Genomic DNA, 14,832 nt, shown 5'->3' on the forward strand with positions numbered 1-14,832 from the left:
TAAGTTGGTATTTCTTTTTAGGACCATTATCCATCTCCATATCATCCTACGGATAAGTCTTGCTGATTTACACGTTTCAGTTGTATATCTCTCACCATCAAGCCCCACTGCCAGCCCAAGGGTGCTGTGTTGTGGTCGTTTCCCAGGTGCCATGGCTCCTTGCGAACAGAGACTTTGCCCCAGGTTGCATCAGTGGGCAAAAACACCCCGCTGGGGAGAGTGCAGCAAACTCCTTGTGGACTGAGCCTTTGGGCCGATGGCCGGGAGATGTGGGTGAAACATGCGGCTGCTGTGATGATCCCTGTACGCCCAGGGACCTTCACAACACCCACACATTTCACCCAACATGCCCCAACATTCGGCCCGAGGACTCAGTCCGCAGAGAGTCGCGGCACCCCCCTAACGGGGTGTCATCAGACACCTAATGCATCGACCACCGAAGCAACCTGGGCCAAAGTCTCAGCTCGCAAGGAGCCATGACACCTGAGGACAACCACGACATGGAGTCCTTGGTCTGACGGTCGGGCATGGTTGGCAAAACGCGTAGGTGTCTTGAGCATCCCTGGGTGCACAGGTATGCTTAAGAAACCCACACGAGTCACCCACCAAGCCCTACTGTCAGACCAAGGACTCCATGTCGTGGTCGTCCGTTGCCACCACAGCCCCCTGCAGGCTGAGACTTTGGCACAGGTTGCATCAGTGGGCAAAACATCAAGGCTCTGATGAAAGCCCCTTGGGGAGCGTGCTGCAAACTCCCTGCGGACTGAGCCCTTGGGCCGATGGTCGGTGAATGTGGGCGAAACGTGTGGCTGTTGTGATCCTCCCTGTGCACCCAGGGACCTTCACAACACCCACACTTTTCACCAAACATGCCCCAACTTTCAGCCCAAGGACTCAATTCGCATGGAGTCACGGCACCACTCCAGCGGGGTGTCATCAGACACCTAATGCTCCGACCACTGAAGCGACCTGGGCCAGAGACTGCGGGGAGCCGTGGCAAAGAGTGGAAACACGTCCAATTTGTTCCACCATCTGAAACAAACCAGAGTATGAAGAAAGTTTGAAGATACGCGAGGCAGAGGCACCAACTACAAGTGGACCTAGGGGTAAGAAAATTCCCACCCAGATGAAAATTCAGCGCATTTGCTAATTGCGTTCCTTATGATAAGCAAAGTAAACGATGGAACGAATTGACGGAGGCAGTGGCGTTTTGTTCGGCAAAAGACATGTTGCCAATCCAAACTGTCGAAAAAGGAGGATTCAAGCGAATGATCCATAAACTAGACCCAAGATACAACATGCCTTCAAGGAAGCATTTTTCCAAAACAGCCCTGCCAACGATGTATGAAGAGTGCCATGGTAGGGTACAAACAGCACCGTCTACGGCGGATTTTTATGCTTCAACTGCTGACATGTGGAGTAGCAGAGCGACTGAGCCGTACATTAGCCTTACGGTCCACTACATAACAAGTGACTGGAGTTTGAACAGCTGTTGCATCCAGACAAGTTTTTTCCCAGATGACCACACGGGTGAAAACATCGCGAGTGGCTTGAAGCAATTTCTTCAAGAATGGAATTTAGACGAGGAGAAACAGGTGTGCCTAACAACGGACAGCGGGGCCAATATAGTAAAAGCAGTCACTCTAAACATGTGGACAAGACTGTCTTGCTTTGGCCATTGTCTTCACATTGCTATTGGTAAGTTTACTCTTTCTCTTAGTGTCAGTATATTTTAATACATGCACACTGAGCAAACATGAGCTTAATATTTACTGAACTTATGTATTTGTTTCTGCATTAGTAATGTAACTATAAGCAGTATTCTGAACAGTAATTCATTAGCTAATATGTATATATTATGTGCATTTAATATTAAATGTTAATTTTTTTTAATGATTTTTTAATCATATCTTATTTTAATTTTAACTGAACTAACTTTTTTACTTTTTTTTCGTTTGTTTTTTATTGTATGTATTTTATTCTTGTGCAAAAGAAACAAATAAATAAAAATAAATAGTTGTGTTGTTTTGCAGAGAGAAGCATGAGTGATACCAGGATTGACAGAGCTGTGGGAGTCTGTAAGAAGATTGTCTGTTTTTTCGCACAGCTGGAAAAAGCAGCGAACACTCAAAGATGCTCAAGTAGAACTTAGCCTTCCGCCACACAAACTTGTGACTGAATCGGCTACACGATGGGGATCAAGGCAGAAGATGATTCAGCAGATACTTGAGCAAGAGAAGGCCATTACGCAAGTCCTGGCTGCTGACAGGTCAACCAGGCATCTGGTGCCTACATGGCAGGATATTGATGTCCTAGACTCTGTCAGTAAGGCACTTGGGCCTCCTCTTGATTTTACAGATGCCCTCTCTTCTGAAAACTATGTCACAGAGCTTGAAGCCTACTCTTCACCTTTTCAACGGTGAGCTGCTGCAGGGGAAAGATGAAGACCCAGATCTCACCAAGACAATTAAAAGTTCAATACTGGACTACATGAACACCAAATATGGTGACCTAGAGGTTCAGGAACTGATCAACATGGCAACCATTCTTGATCCACGCTTCCGCACTCAGTATATGAGTCAAGAAGAGATCCTGGTCATCAAAGCCAGAGTAGTCCGAGAGGTGGAATCCCTTTCTGTCATGCCAAGTGATGCTGGCTCTGCTACCCCTGTAACGTCAGCTGAATCAACAAAAGAAGCTCAGAGTGCATCTAAAAGGCAGAAGAAGAGTCTTGGAAGTTTTTAAGAAACCAGCTGCTGAGATGACCAGCCTTTCTGAAACAGAGAAAATTGAGGCTGAATTAAACTACCTGCATGGGCCACTTGCAGATGGTGAAAGCAATCCCCTTACGTGGTGGAAGGTACACGATGTGAATTTCCCTAACATCAGTCGTTTGGTGAAAAAGTACTTGTGCATCCCCGCCACAAGTACACCCTCTGCGCTGCTGGAAATGTTGTGACATGCCAAAGGTCTCTTCTGAAACCAGCTACAGTGAATATGTTGGTCTTCTTGACCAAAAATCTTAAGGTGTGAGCCCTGTTCTCTTTTTGAAAGCTACTGAATCACACTAGTATGTGTGTTATATAACTTTCACTACCAGACATGTTCATGTCAGCCTCATTTCTACATTTTGCTTACAAATTAAGATTATAAAAGCCGCTCGGTCGGCTGCCTTGATGTCCCGGAAGGCTTCCTCGGTTGCGGACGTCCACTGTATCTGCTCCGGCTGCCCCTTCCTGGTCAGATCTGTCAGAGGGGCGGCTAAAGAGGAGAAGTTAGGGATGAAGCAGCGATAATACCCCACCAACCCCAAAAAGGCTCGTACCTGGGACTTCGTCTTCGGCCTGGGGGCGGAGCGGACGGCCTCCACTTTCTTCTCTTGGGGCCGAATCAGGCCCCGCCCGACTTGGAACCCCAGGTACTTCACTTCCGAGAGTGCTAGAGGACATTTGCGGGGGTTGGCGGTGAGTCCAGCCCTCCGGAGTTCCGACAGCACCCTCCGTAGCCTTTCGAGGTGGTCTTCCCACGTTTCGGAGTGGACGACCACGTCGTCCAGATATGCGGCGGCGTATGACTGGTGGGGCCGTAAGAGGATATCCATCATTCTTTGGAACGTGGCAGGGGCCCCGTGAAGGCCGAAGGGAAGGGTCCGGAACTGCCAGTGGCCGCTAGGCGTGGAGAAGGCAGTCTTTTGTTTGGCGTCTTGTGATAGCGGCACCTGCCAATAGCCCTTGGTGAGGCCTAGGGTGGAGATGTATCGGGCCCTTCCCAACCGATCCAGTGACTCGTCGACCCTAGGCATGGGGTAGCCGTCAAACTGGGAAACCTTGTTCAGGCGGCGATAGTTGTTACAGAAACGGAGGGTGCCATCGGGTTTCGGGACCAAGACGATGGGGCTGGACCATGGGCTGCGGGATGGTTCAATCACCCCTAACTTCAACATCTGTTGGATTTCTGCCTCAATAGCCTGCCGACGAGCCTCAGGGACCCGATAAGGCCGCTGCCGGATGATGACTCCAGAAGGGGTTTGTATGTCATGCTGGATGACGTTGGTCCGCCCAGGGAGGGGGGAGAACACATCCGAGAACTGACCGATCAGGTGCTGCAGCTCCGTCTTCTGGGCGGCCGACAGATGGGGGTTGATGTCTACAACTAGGGGAGCTCCGAGGTGGCGAGGGCGACGAGCTGGTCCCTCGTCCCCACCCACTTCTTCAGCAGATTTATGTGGTACAGTTGTTCCGTTCTTCGGCGGCCGGGTTGTCGGAGGCGGTAGGTGACTGGCCCAACTCTTTCTAGGACCGTGTACGGGCCTTGCCAGGTGGCCAGGAACTTGCAGGCCGCTGTGGGGACAAGGACCATGACCCGGTCTCCGGGCTGGAATTCCCGTGGTTGGGCCGCCCGGTCGAAGTGGCGTTGTTGGGCCTGCTGCGCATGGCTCAGGTGCTCCCGGACTAATGGCATGACCCGGTCGATCCTCTCCCTCATTTCCTTAACATGTTCGATGACAGAACGTTGGGGGGCCGGCTGCTGCTCCCAGGCCTCCTTTGCCACATCTAGGAGGCCCCGAGGTTGTCGTCCGAAGAGGAGCTCGAAGGGGGTGAAGCCAGTTGAGGCCTGGGGGACCTTGCATAATCGACGATCACCAGTATGTGTTCGTGCCCCCGGGCAGACTTCGGCAGCGGCCCTACCAGATCCATCCCGATGCGCTCGAAGGGCACCTCAATGATGGGGAGCGGAATCAGCGGACTGGGGGGAGGCTTCCTGGGTGCTGTCAGCTGGCAAGTGGGACAGGCCTGACAGAAGCGTGTTACCTCGCCGTCTAAGCCGGGCCAGTGGAAACGGTCTTTGATCCTTTGGGCGGTGTTGGCCGCGCCGAGGTGCACCACTAATAGTTTTTTTTCCTCCCCCCTTCGCTGTGCGACACAATAGAGTAGGCCGTTCTCGACGATGAAATGCGGGAGAGGATGGGGCCCCGGTTGGCGCTCCTCTCGGTCTATCACCCGGACCTGGGTCCAACAGTGCTTTAGTCGGTCATCCTCCCGTTGGGCTCGGTCAAAAGAGCCCCCTCCCGTCACCTGTTGGAAAGTGTCATAGAAGAGGTTAGGATTTTGGGAAGGGGACTCACCATCTCTCCCGCTGTCCGTGGTGATGAAGACGGGGCGTCGTCGAGGCCTCTTCGGGGCTGGTTGGTTTCAGCGGCCCCCTCCACGGCCGGCAGGCTGAGTGATGGAGGCTAGAAGGCGATCAAAGCCGGGCCAGTCTCGGCCGATCAGGACGGGTACGGGGAGATCCTTCAATACGTCCACTTCGTATTGATGCCTGGGTGCCTGGGCCAGCCGAGATGGTCACGCGACGTGCTGGGACCTGACGAGTGTCTCCGTGGACGCAGGTTATGGGTAGCGACGTCTTGCACTGCGTGTGAGGGGCTAGGACATGCGCCTGGATGAGGCTTACTGCGCTTCCCGAGTCCAGAAGGGCCCGGAACGATTTTTCATTCACCTTCACCTCGGTTTTCGGTGCCCCAGCAGGAAGGTCCCAGTGCATGCTGCAGCCTGCCAGCCAGGTTCGAGCGGGAGGCTCCGTTGGCATCGGTTCGTCTCGCATAGAGGGGGCCACCGGCCTACTCATGTCGCGGGGTGCCCTCCGGCACGCGTCACTCCTGGCTCACCCTCCGGGGAAATGGCGGCACTCTCTCCCCCCCATCTCGCTGTTGGGTTGCATCCGCCAGCTCCACGGCTTCCACCAACTCTGATGTCGAGGTAGGGTTCCTCATGCCGACTGCTCGGCGGTGTGAACGAGGGAGGGCCCGGAGGAACCGGTCGACGACGATGCGCTCCATCACCTGCGTCGCTGATGGGTCCCCCTCTAACAACCAGTGTCGTGTCAGTCGTGTAAGTTCGGTGGCTTGGGCCCGGGCCAGTAGTCGGGCTTTATATTCCCACTTGTGGAAGTGTTGGGCCGCGCATACGGCCGATAGGCCCAGTCGGGCTAAGATTTCACGCTTTACCTCTTCATATTGGCTAGCGGTAGCTGCGGAGAGACTGAAATAAGCTCATTGAGCTTCACCGGTTAAGAGAGGAGCCAGCGCCCGGGCCCAATCAGCGGGCGGCCAGCCTTCCAAGGTCGCGGTTGTCTCGAACGTTTGGAGGAACGCTTCAACGTCGTCGTGTGGGGTCATTTTTGGGAGTAACCTCACGGCCTGCATCCGGGCATCCGAGGGTGGCACGGGCGGGTTAGCGGCTCGGAGAGCTGCGATCTCCTGATCCGTCTGGCCTTGCCGAGCAGCGAGATGTTCGGCTATTTGCTGCTGGCGGATGCTAACCTCGGTGAGGTGTTTCAGGAGTTCTTCCATGTCTGAGGAGGGAGGAGCGCGCACCTAAAGAAAAACAAACAGAGGAAAAAAAAAAAAAAAAACCGGGGGTGAATAGCCAGGTAAGTGATCCCGCTTGTCGGTGATCCTTCACTCTCATGCCCGCATTCTCCACCACTTGTCACGGGGTGAAGAATCACACGACAAGTGAATGCAAAATAAATGCCCAGGAGGGTGGATTTATTGGTATTCAAGCAGGGTGAGTCAAGTGAAACGAGTGCCTCTGTGTTGTTCGTGCTCTCTCTCCTCCTGTTCCTTGGCCGTGTGATCGTGCTATGTGATTCGTCCTGGATTTAGGGGTGTGCCGCTCGGTCAGCTGCTGCTGTCTGCGGGAAAGATCAGAGAACGACGTTAGTCCTTGCCTCATGGAGAATGAAGTCACTTGTGGCTTGGCTCGGCGTGGTTTTATAACCCAGCCAATAACGAGCTGCAGCTGTGACCGAGCAGCCGGTGATGAGGGAGTGCAGGTGTTCCTGATCAGTTTCCAGGGCGACGCTGATGGGTAATCGGGACGCTCGTCACACTATATATATATATATATATATATGTCATTGGTATCGTTATCGCAATAAATACCTGAAATTATCGTGATAAATTTTTAGGCCATATCGCCCATCCCTACTCCTGGTAATCCACGTGTGTTTGCATCTGTGGCTCTGATAGGAACGTCTTCACTTGATTATAAAGTATTTTAAATACTGTTCCCATTTTTAGATTTCCATGTATCGTAATAAACCAAGTCTGACAGTTTCTGGCAGTTGTTATATTTTTAACTTATCTGTAACCTGAAGCTTGAATTGTTTAAATTTAATATAGCAGTTTTGCAGAGGATCCCTAACACAAACATGAAGCTGTTCAGTAAAAAGCAAACTAGATCAGAAATGGTTAAGAGGGATAGGGACATCCTTTGAAATATTACTGAACTCTTTGCAGTGTCATGTTTGTAACATTATATAGACTTAATTTTTCAGAATTTATTTTAATGTAGTTTAATTTACAATGTAACCATATACATATTGAATTTACTTAATTTAAAATGCAACAAAGTAATTCAATATGTAACCCAATGTAATTATCTTAACAGATTGTTTTAAAGGACTCCCATCCATACTGTTGCAGCACTGTACCAGACAGCACACTATTCAGAACTGAGAATCAGTGCAGTTCCTCCCGTACAGAGCTGGCACAAACCTAGAACAATGTGAAGATAGATAATTATCAAATTCTCTAGTGAATTACATAATTAATAAACTTTGATTAATAATATTAACATGCCCCATTGGTATGCCTAGAGAGTCAAGCCAGGTAGGAGTATACTGACTAATATTGTTACATCTTTTCATATCTTGCTATAGTCAATGTATAACATGCCTATATGATTAACCCAAGCAGACAAAAAACAAACAATCATATTGAATATGGCTCCATTCATAATGTATGCAACGTGTAATGACAGTGATGGAAGATTTTTTTTTTTTAAATGGTCAGTTTACACTATACCTCTGTTTTTCATCTCAGGAGAACGCTTTACAGCGGTGTCACCAGCGATCTGCCTGACCTATCAGTCCTCCAAGTGGCAGAAGTGTTAAAAACAAACAAACATACTATTACACTACCACAGTTTCTAAAATTTACGTGTTTATATTTACATGTTTACATTACACTAGTGAGCAAGAAACTGTATTAAAGTCATATATTTGCATACTGTGTTTAATTTACATTTGTATATTCTAGTCTGTACAAATAAAACCAAATGAATCCATCCCAAGTGTTTTGTGTACGGCCAGATCTCTCTGTGGAAGACCAACGGAAAGCTGGACCATGAAGAGGAACTCATCGAAGGGCTGCGGAGACTGACACTGTCAAAATACATTTTAAATAATTATGATACATGCATGTAACGTGTGCATCAAAAAATGTAAATATATATAACATTTTCTTTCTCTGTCACAAACAATACCAATATTTACCATTGCATTGCTTGTTACTCAACTTCACTCCTCGTAGCTGTCTTTGCTCTGGTCACACGTGCCATGCTGCGGGACGCAGGTTCAATAACTCTCCGGAAGGCCATTAAATGGTTCTCAGATCTAGACTGAATAAGACATGTTTTCAGAAAATACACACCACACAATGTAATAATGCCAGTTAGTTTGCCTACACTGAACCCGAAGGCTACTTTAAAAGTTGACATGCAAGCACTCTTATGAAAAAATTGATTTTAGCTGGGGTTTGAGCTTATTCTCCCTCATGTCATTCTAAACCATTATGAATTTCTTCTGTGGGAAAAAAAAAATTAAAAATCTAAATAGCTGACTGAAACAAACATTATTTACAGCATTTCTGTATGCCAATGAAGCAAGCAAGCTACATGGGTTTACAACGACATAAAGGGGAGTATATGACCGCTTTATTTTAATTTTAATTCGTTAACACGTGCTGCCCAGACCCACAGAAGAGCTTTTTAAACAAACAGGCAACCACAGCGACAAACAAATTCACAATAGGCCTACACAGACTACAGTTTAATAGAAAACTAAATTAATTTGCGCACCGATAAGACTGACCACACGGGAAGCCTTCAGCCAACAATGGATCCATTCGGACCCAATGGACTTTACAATACCAATTAAAACTTCTTCAAAGTTTTACAAAGATAGTTACGGAAGCCCTGAACCACATGGTGAGGAAAAAAAAGAAAACTTATCTTGTTATTTCAACATACCTCGTTATTTCGACAATTAACTCGTTATTTCGACATAAGTCCCATTGTGTTAAGGTTTGTATTACTTATATCAGCCACTAGAGGGCAGAATAAGACGGAATCAATTTAAGAACGCATTGTAGTTGCGATGAGCTAGTCTTAAGCACTTTTACAAGTTGGAGCTCCCAAATCTCAGGGTTTTAGATGGGAATTTACATTCATGCCAGGCTAACTTTAATTGAAGTTAAATTCATCTAGCGCATAAATGCTACCGTGAAAGGTTGTCAATTTTTTTTTTTTTAACTGGATATTCTACTAATTCATACTTTTCAAATAGGCTACGAGGCCTAATAGGCAATTAACTTATTTAGTACATAGCTATATAGTTTTGTGCTAATTGCCAGTATTGCTCTTCAGCCTCTTTATCGGTTAGATCTGGTGTATTTGGCAGTATTTGGTGATTCCACAGAAAGGGGCGGGGCACTTGTCAATCAAGAAGCTCCCCTGGGAATTGCATGACAAGATCAATGTTAAGGACATAAATCTGTCATGAATAAGACAATGTTCCTAATTGTTGTCAAATTATGTTTGTGATCTATTCAAGCAACAAAATATGTATTAAAGTGTTCAAAATGTGTTTTAGTTTTTTTTTTTTCTTTCAAACATTTTTTTTGTTGTCCCACATTATCAAATATGATTGAGAATGTGGGACAGCATGCTTTGGGTAATCTGGGACAGTCTTCAAATGGGGGAAATATGCATTTAGGGACTACAACGGTTCAAATCACTGAGCAGGAGGGGGATCTGCGCTCTGGCCAGTTCACAATGTTCTGTTCACAAATGCACACACACCCACACACAGTCATTAAGTCAGCTAAAATATGAAAATATCCATGGCCTTTAACTCAATGAAATTACAAAATGCAATGGCACCACAGCGTCAGGAAAAGAGATGGCAATAGAAAGAGCGAGGAAGAGAGAGAGGGAAATAAGAGAAATGCGAAGAAGCTAAACCAATGCAATGAGAGTAGAATGAAGGGATCTATTGGTGATAGTGTTTGGCATGCATAAAGTATGGTGAATATAGGCTTTTTTTAGGCCTAATACATATGTCCCAGATTATAAAGTGACCTGTCCCAGATTATCAAATTCAGGCAGAATTTTTTTGGGGAGCACAAAAACACTTAATAGGTGTGGCATGTCTCCTCTGGGCATAATATCTACATTATTTCTTCTGGTGTGGTTAGAAAACATCTTAGGGATTTCAGAAAAGTCTAATGTGTTAGATATCGAAATAAAATCACAGAAGTCAAAATTGTAAAAAAATGTCCCAGATTACCCAAATTCACCCTACATTATTTATATTTATATATATTTTTATATATACATTTATATATATATATATATATATATATATATATATATATTTTTTTTTTTTTTTTTTTTTTTTTTTATATATATATATATATATTTATATATATATATATATATATATATAAATATATATATATATATATATATAAAAAAAAAATATATATATATATATATATATATATATATATAAATATATATATATATATAAAAAAAAAAAAAAAAAAAAAAAAAAAAAATATATATATATATATATATATATATATATAAAATATATATATATATATATAAAAATATATATATATATATATATATATATATATATATATATATATATATATAAATATATATATATATATAAAAAAAAAATATATATATATATATATATATATATATAAATGTATATGTAAGGGATAATAGGCCTTCCTGCAGACTGCAGCCAATAGAAATGCTTCTCTATCGGTGCACGTGTTGCTGCTCACAGCACAGATCATGAAAGCACTAAGCAGACTGCAGGTTTTGTCATTCATTATAATAAACGAAGTGTAGAGACAATGTAAATAATAGATTTATTGATTCAGTGTAGAGAGCTTCATTAATTAAAATAGTGTGTGAGATCGCCATGAATTAAGACGAGTGACAGCTTTTAATTATAACGGGAGTTTGCAAATGTGAAATTGAATTTATACTACAGTTTTATACATTTTTGCATTTAATCAAAAGTTAATATTAAGTGACTTCAATTTTAGGAACACTAGGCCTATTTCGTCAACGAAAATAGTTCCAAACAAATCACAGCTGAGCCGCAGCTCATCTCCAAAGCAAGCACCGCTGTATTTGGTTTATGAATGAATCTAAGTTTTTGAACAAATCTATTGAGTAAATGATTCAATGACCTATTCGTATAGACAGCCACGTGCTTCGTTCCTAAACGATTTAGCCGTTTGAACGAATCGATTGAATGCTCAGTGACAAAGACAGTGACTTGCTATCACCTACTGTGTTTCCATTTCATTTTTAAAGTATAAATTGAGTCATTTAAATCGTTTATGTATCAAATCCTTAAAAAAAAAATGTTTTTATGTTGGATCACAATAATTAGGAACCACAGTTTCCACAAATCCTTCACTCGATTGGGACGCTCTCTTTATTCTGGACAGCAAGGGCAGTGACTGTAACATCGAGCGTATTTTGCAGTATTAAACACGCATTTATACCGATATGAACGCGCATTATGAAATACATTAAGTGATATTAAAAGGACACAATGCGTTAAATTGCACGTTAAACATTTTCCTCCCATAGAAAATCATTTTAAATAAAACATAATATAGCTTATGGACAAAGACAATGATATAAAAGAACTGTAGACTTATTCTATTTGAAAAAAAAAAAAAAAACGTTAAACTTTGCGTGTTGCGTTTATTATGGGCTCACCTGCCTGTACATTAGTTATGTATATGTTAATGAGGAGCATATTGAGTTTGCACTATCATCTTACTCCATTAGGCTACGCTATCCCATGTTTTGCGGTACGGAAGGAAAATACTATATACATATTCATTATATTAATAAACTATTGAATTTTATATTTTAATAGCACTCTTAATACATTAAGTGGTTGTATGGTTTTCTGCGGGAGGAAACGCTTAACGAGAAACTTTGCGCATTGCGTTCATATTCTGCAGCCACGGATTTGCGGGTCTTGTCTTTTTCTCCTACAGATGACTTGCAGGACCCTGTTCGTTATTGTACTAAATTAGCTTTAATCATTTAACCACCACAGCGTCTCGTCTCCATGGCAACGCGCACGATTTCTGTGGATCGCAAGTGACGTCGCAAGTTGTGGAAAGTGCAAGCGGCGATAGCAAGTGACACTGTAATTTAGTTTCTTTTTTCTTGCCTTCACCACCTGGCTACTGTGGTAAAATGTTGAGAGATTCAAACAAAAAAAAATAAAAAAATCAATAAACAGAACAAAATAAAGACTGCAAGTGACGTCACTCGCGAATTGTGGCATCTGGGTTTGCCACCGGAAGTGGCGCTGCTGCCGCCAAATACACCAGATCTAACCGATAAAGAGGCTGAAGAGCAATACTGGCAATTAGCACAAAACTATATAGCTATGTACTAAGTTAATTGCCTATTAGGCCTCGTAGCCTATTTGAAAAGTATGAATTAGTAGAATATCCAGTTAAAAAAATAAATAAATGATGACAACCTTTCACGGTAGCATTTATGCGCTAGATGAATTTAACTTCAATTAAAGTTAGCCTGGCATGAATGTAAATTCCCATCTAAAACCCTGAGATTTGGGAGCTCCAACTTGTAAAAGTGCTTAAGACTAGCTCATCGCAACTACAATGCGTTCTTAAATTGATTCCGTCTTATTCTGCCCTCTAGTGGCTGATATAAGTAATACAAACCTTAACACAATGGGACTTATGTCGAAATAACGAGATAAGTTCTCCTTTTCCCACACCATGCGGTTCAGGGCTTCCGTAGATAGTAACTCTGCCTTTTTTAAATTTATAAAAAATTTTATTTTTTGCAAACAAGTCATAATGAAAGCAACGTAACTCTGCCTTCTCATATAAAGTGCAGTGAGGTGTTTAATAGCTACAACCAGTAATAAAAGAAAGCGCTAAGAAAAACAGTATCAAGATTTTTATATTTTTTTTAGATGTCCTGGAGCATTCATACAGTACAATAGTGGTAGAAAGGTTTCAGATACCAAATATTTCCTTGCACTAAAAGAAAATAAAGATCTATTTCTGTAGTAAAAAACCCAACAACTCAATTTAAGCTTAAGTTTAGAAATTAATTCATCAACATGTCTCTTAAAATTTAATTGATTATTGGACAACTTACAACACATTCTATTTTTGTTCCCTGGAAGGATATTATGTCAGGTAGATTACTTGGTAAAAATTAAACTAGTTTTATCCGTTTAAAACCAGCTTAAGTTGACAAATGACAATCAAGGTTTTAAAAATGGCTTTCTGAAACAAAAATTAAGTACAGATCAACTGTGGAGTCCTGAAATAAACTAGATTTATTTAAAACCAAACTGTAATAAAAGACAGCGATGGACGCGATCCAACATGGCAACGTGCTGAGTATAACCAATTCCTCATAACCCAAAATACAACATACAAGCCACGGAAACAATAGAAACATTGGAATTTTTTTTATAGACCGTTATTTTATTTTTTTTGGATTACTCACCATGCCACAGGCAAAGAAAAAGCAACCACGCCGGGAGAGCAGCACTACGAACAGAGGTATGTGTGCTAGAATCAATCAATAACAAACTGGGGTGTATTCCAGAAAGCAGGTTATGTGACATACCCGGGTATGTTTGAGGATAAGTGAGCGGATAACCTCAGCTTTCGGTTCCAAAATCGGAGGTTACTTTCAGGGTAAGTAACCATAGCAACTTGCTCTCTGAAGATAACCTGCTCCGGAGCAACTTATGTTCCAGGGTTAGTTCACTTCAGCGCTATCAGAGCATGACAGATAGCACACAATATTATATATTATTACAATACAGTTATGTATATAGCCTACTATATATATATATATGCTATTTTAATGATAAAGCGCTAATATAAGTAATAAATAAGGTTTGCCTATATATTGCTCTAATATGGTTATTATATTTTATTGGCATATATAACAGTTATCTGTATAAATTATAAAACACTATTATGGCAAGGTAATGTTTAATTTATTATATTAGCCTATATATATATATATATATGTATATATTACATTTTATATTATCATCTCATACATGGATCGGCATTTTCTATAATGTATTTCTATAATAAAAATACATATCTGATATGACTTAATATATAATTAGCATCAAACAATATAATTATTATTCTCAAGGATTAAAGATTAAACGGGAAAAAAATTAAAATGATTGCAAAACCATTAATTAGGTGGCGATATGCACTAAGCGTAAGGCCTACATGACCTTTGAACAGAAGAAGAAGAAAGAAGCAGCATGGCGCGCTTATTCTTAGCGTCCGTTTCCATAGTGACTCGTAGATTCGTCGCTCTGTTGAGAATGTCTTGAGTCTTAACCAGGAACATACTCTGAGTTGAGTGAACTTACTCCCGGACGAGTTTTTGGAACCACATACCTCGAGTAAGCAAGGTTTGGGGTTAATCAACCGAGAGTTCAGGGTTTATCTGACGGTAAGTTAACCATGCTTTCTGGAATACACCCCTGGCAATACTCGAACTTCTACAACAAGACATAAAAGACCTAAAGGCAAGTTTGGAATTCACTCAAACACAAATCGTATCCTTGCAAAACGATAACAACGAACTGCAAATCAAGATAACAATCAACACAAATGGACAAAATCAGAGA

At 42.8% G+C, this 14,832-nt stretch overlaps 1 long non-coding RNA gene across 1 annotated transcript; it reads right to left on the bottom strand.

Moving 5' to 3' along the window:
- Positions 1-8,103: 8,103 nt before the first annotated feature.
- LOC131522809 (uncharacterized) lies at positions 8,104-13,855 on the bottom strand. Its single transcript, XR_009266654.1, has 3 exons — positions 13,674-13,855; positions 8,341-8,465; positions 8,104-8,229 (listed from the first exon to the last, which is right to left on the bottom strand). It is a non-coding gene; the product is annotated as an uncharacterized LOC131522809 (long non-coding RNA).
- Positions 13,856-14,832: the final 977 nt, after the last annotated feature.

This window comes from Onychostoma macrolepis, chromosome 17 (assembly GCF_012432095.1).
Source record: "Onychostoma macrolepis isolate SWU-2019 chromosome 17, ASM1243209v1, whole genome shotgun sequence".
NCBI lineage: Eukaryota > Metazoa > Chordata > Actinopteri > Cypriniformes > Cyprinidae > Onychostoma > Onychostoma macrolepis.